Below are 5,375 nucleotides of genomic sequence, written 5' to 3'. Positions count from 1 at the left end.
TGGAAGTGGCACTACCAACGGAAGAGCAGCTAGGCGCAGTTGCCCTTGAAGATGGCTGGAGAAATATCCGATCCGCCATAGGTAGCACCGCAGCCACTGCACTAGGTACGGTGGGCCCGGACCGAAGAAGCGACTGGTGCAACGGCGAATGCGAGCAGTTAGTCGAAGAGAAGAATGCAGCATGGGCGAGAATGCTACAACACCGCACGAGGGCGAACGAGGCGCGATATAAACAGGCACGGAACAGGCAGAACTCGGTTTTCCGGACCAAAAAGCGCCAGCAGAAAGACCGAGATCGCGAAGCGATGGAGTAGCTGTACCGCGCTAAAGACACACGGAAATTCTACGAGAAGTTGAACCGCTCGCGCAGGGGCCACGTACCACAGGCCGACATGTGCAGAGATACAAACGGGAATCTTCTCACGGACCAGTGTGAGGTGATCCAGAGGTGGCGGCAGCACTACGAAGAACACCTGAACGGCGATGCAGCAGACGACGAGGATGGCACGGTACCGCACCTGGGAGCACGCGCGGAAGACATTACACTACCGGCTCCGGATCTCCAAGAAATCCAGGAGGAGATTAGCCGGCTCAAAAATAATAAAGCCGCTGGGGTTGACCAAATACCAAGCGAGCTACTAAAACACGGTGGCGAGCCACTGGCTAAAGCGCTGCACTGGGTGATTACCAAGAATTGAGAGGAGGAGATTTTACCGGAGGAGTGGATGGAAGGTGTAGTGTGTCCTATCTACAAAAAGGGCGACAAGCTGGATTGCTGTAATTACCGAGCAATCACCCTGCTGAACGCCGCCTACAAGGTACTCTCCCAAATACTATGCCGTCGACTATCACCAATTGCAAGAGGTTTCATGAGCGAACAATCTACCACGGACCAGGTGTTCGCTCTTCGTCAAGTACTGCAGAAATGCCGCGAGTACAATGCACAGTGGTCCAGATCGCTAATTTAGGAGGAATTTTTACTTTCTGACAAACCTGTATAATTTAGCCGTATCATGTCTTAGGATGAATTTGTGTACTTTAGAAGATGCTTCTTTTTATTGGAATAGTTATTAGGGTGGTTCTAATTTATCTAAAATACGATAATAAACTTTTTACTGATGAAAGATAGAGCTCCACAGTCTTCCACAAAGTTGTAAAGTAACTTATTTTGAATAAATTTGTTGAATATATTAAAGCTCTATCTCTTTTAGTTTTTGTTATACAAGAAATTAAAAAAAAAAGATTAGGGTGTTCCTGAAAAAAACGTTTTTTTAGTATAACTTTCGTATCTTTTACTTTTTGTTAACACAACCTTTGAACAGCTTATTGAAAACTTCAAGCCGAGTATTTTTCTCCAAGACACCGAAGGTCTAACTTTTTTCTTTAAAAAGTTATGGACACTTTTCGTTAAAAAAATAGCCTATTTCAAGGCTCAATATCGCTGATGCGGGAAAATAATATTTTCCAATTTTTGCTCAAATATACTTAAAAGTATGTTCTTTTCTATGGTTCAATCCGAACTTACTTTTATTTGCCCCAATCATAGATAATGACATTTGAAAAAGGGCTATTTATGAGCGAAAAGTTTCCATAACTTTTGAAAGTATAAAGTTAGACTTTCAGAGTTATGAAAAAACGTGGATTGAAGTTTTCTAAAAGCTGTTCAAAGGTTGTTTTAACAAAATATAAAATTTCTTTCGAACATTAACAAGTCTCAATTTTACATTTGGATTACTACTTGTAATGAACTTAAGCAGTTCATCTGTCTTTTTACCAGCAATAAGCAAATTCGCCAACTCTCTTCGACTAATATCCATATTTACTAGTTTTATTTAAAACGAATAAAATCAGAAACCTTTTTTGACAGTCGTTTCACTTATGCAAAGCTTGCTGCGATGAGAGAATGATATTTGAAAGTGGCTTTTTTCATAATACAACGATATGTGTGTAAATGCTTTAATGCGTTGAACCTGCAAAACTACAAACTTTAAATCTAAATTGCAAATTTTAAAAAAATATCGTATTCGCCAATTTTTGCTCAAATATACTAATAAGTATGGTCTTTCATGTGGTGGAAACAGAATTCAATTTTAGGTGCCCGCATCAGCGATATTGAGCCTTGAAATAGGCTATTTTTTTAACGAAAAGTGTCCATAACTTTTTAAAGAAAAAAGTTAGACCTTCGGTGTCTTGGAGAAAAATACTCGGCTTGAAGTTTTCAATAAGCTGTTCAAAGGTTGTGTTAACAAAAAGTAAAAGATACGAAAGTTATACTAAAAAAACGTTTTTTTCAGGAACACCCTAATCTTTTTTTTTTAATTTCTTGTATAACAAAAACTAAAAGAGATAGAGCTTTAATATATTCAACAAATTTATTCAAAATAAGTTACTTTACAACTTTATGGAAGACTGTGGAGCTCTATCTTTCATCAGTAAAAAGTTTATTATCGTATTTTAGATAAATTAGAACCACCCTAATAACTATTCCAATAAAAAGAAGCATCTTCTAAAGTACACAAATTCATCCTAAGACATGATACGGCTAAATTATACAGGTTTGTCAGAAAGTAAAAATTCCTCCTAAATTAGCGATCTGGACCACTGTGCAATGTGCCCACACATCATTTGTTCATCGACTTCAAAGCCGCATACGACACTATCGATCGAGATCAGCTATGGCAGATTATGCACGAGTACGGATTCCCGGACAAACTGACGCGATTAGTGAAGGCGACGATGGATCGGGTGATGTGCGTAGTACGTGTCTCAGGGACGCTCTCGAGTCCCTTCGAATCACGCAGAGGGTTACGGCAAGGTGATGGTCTCTCGTGTCTGTTATTCAACATCGCGCTGGAAGATGTAATAAGAAGAGCAGGGATCGACACGAGTGGTACGATTTTCACAAAGTCCGTTCAGCTACTTGGCTTCGCCGATGACGTTGATATTATTGCACGAAACTTTGAGAAGATGGAGGAAGCCTACATCAGACTGAAAAGAGAAGCCAAGCGCGTCGGACTTGCCATCAACACGTCGAAGACAAAGTACATGATAGGAAGAGGTTCACGAGAAGAAAACGAGAACCGCCCGCTTCGAGTTTGCATCGGTGGCGACGAAATCGAGGTGGTTGAAGAGTTCGTGTACTTGGGCTCACTGGTAACCGCCGACAATGATACCAGCAGAGAGATTCGTAGACGCATCGTGGCAGGAAATCGTGCTTACATTGGACTCCGCAAGACACTTCGGTCGAACAGAGTTCGCCGTCGTACGAAGTTGACCATCTACAAGACGCTGATTAGACGGGTAGTTCTCTACGGGCACGAGACCTGGACCATGCTCGTGGAGGACCAACGCGCACTTGGTGTCTTCGAACGGAAAGTGTTGCGTACCATCTACGGTGGAGTGCAGATGGAAGACGGCACATGGAGACGGCGAATGAACCATGAGTTGCATCAGCTGTTGGGGGAGCCGCCCATCTGTCATACCGCGAAAATCGGACGACTACGGTGGGCCGGGCACGTAGCCAGAATGTCGGACAATAGCCCGGTGAAAACGGTTCTCAATTGCAATCCGACCGGTACAAGAAGACGTGGCGCGCAGCGAGCACGATGGATCTACCAGGTGGAAGACGATTTGCGGACCCTTCGCAGACTGCGTGGCTGGCGACGCGCGGCCATGGACCGAGTGGAATGGAGGAATCTTTTGTATACGGCACAGGCCACTTCGGCCTTAATCTGTTAATAAATAAATAAATATATAGAATGGTGTGGTCGCCGAAAAAGGATTCTTGGTTCCGTGCATTCCGATCAACGGTTGAATAGAATACACAAATGGCGTCAGCCGAAAAGCAATGTCTCGAGTTGATTTTGCGCAAGCAACTGGAGAATCCTCAACTGGGACATCGGAAAACAACTCGGAATCGTCCAGTCAACGGCGAGTCGTGTGATTGAACATTACTACCAAACTCTGAGTATCGAACGGAAGGAGAAATGCGGTCAGAATGGATGATTTATTAGTGATCAGGATCACAAGCGTATAGTGAATGCGTTTAAGCGGAATCCCAATGCTTCGGTCAGGGATGTGGCCAAAAAGTTGAATCTGTCCAAGTCTTTCGATCAGAGAGCCAATGATTGGGAGTGGCTTCATACGTACAAAGTACAGAAGGCTTCCAAATCGTGACGAGCGGCAAAATACGGCGGGAAAGTTATGGGCCCGGAAACTGTTCACTGAAGAAGCTACGGCGGACTTCCGGCAAATTCCGGGGCTGCTTCCAAAGGAAGTAAGGAGTTTCAGAGGAAGTAAGGAAGCAGAAACCTTTAAAGATTGCCTATAAATTTATGATTTGGCAAGCGACCTGCTCATGTGGCAAACGGATCGCGCCATTCGTGACTACTGGTACTGTAAACGAAGAGATCTACCTCAAGGAGTGTCTGCAGAAGCGTCTGCTTCCTCTGTAGAAGCAACACTAGGGCCCTACGATCTTCTGGCCGGATCTAGCGTCGTGGCACTAATCAAATGTTGTTCTGGGATGGTGCGAAGCCAACGGGGCGTTGTGAATGGGTACAAGAAAAAAGTATTAAACTTATCCTGTCGGAACGGTGACGTTCCATTGACATTGACGGAAGCTGATGTATCGTCTGAATCGTCCTTAATCCGTTCAACCAGTCTTCCCATGAACATCGATAAGTTTGCCCCTGTGTACAAAATTTCGTGCACGCGTTCAACCTCAAACATGCTTTGCCTTTGTGTACAGGTTCGCATCGAACATCGAGCCCAAGCGAACGATGTGCAAACTTAGATTTAAACACCGTGTACGTACACCGTGTGCGTACACAAGAACGGCACATACAAAATAGAATGAGTCAACACTAGTGATGATGAGTGATAGAAAGAGAAAACTAGTGTCAAGAACCTGTGTGTACGAACACCGCGTACGTACATGGGGTTCGGTTGTGCAGACGAACATGTGTTCTTGTTTTGGTACGCATTAGCGCGTTCAAGTTTGCACACGAAATGTAGGTTTAAGATGAGCACAGAACTAGAGCGCACATGGTGTTCGATGTTCATTTGGGAAGTCTGCGTCCAACTTTCTCATTTTTTTTTCTTTTTGGCCAATGCATTGTTCCTTAAACAACGCCCTGTACCTATGTAGGTCATATTGCGGATACATTTGAGAGAAATGCACCCAAAGATATTTCTAGCCTACATATTTTTTGTTATCTTTTCAATTGCCTTCGCTCATTTGCAGTGTGACTCCCATTTCATATACTTTGGGTTCAAACATGATATGTTGAAATTATTCATTTTTGTGTAGTGATACTTTAACATTTTCATCGAATGTAAATGTATATCTGTTTTACAGCTGTTCAATAACAGAA

Source organism: Topomyia yanbarensis, chromosome 3 (assembly GCF_030247195.1).
Source record: "Topomyia yanbarensis strain Yona2022 chromosome 3, ASM3024719v1, whole genome shotgun sequence".
In the NCBI taxonomy this organism is placed as follows: domain Eukaryota; kingdom Metazoa; phylum Arthropoda; class Insecta; order Diptera; family Culicidae; genus Topomyia; species Topomyia yanbarensis.
Note: the sequence above shows the minus strand (reverse complement) of the source record.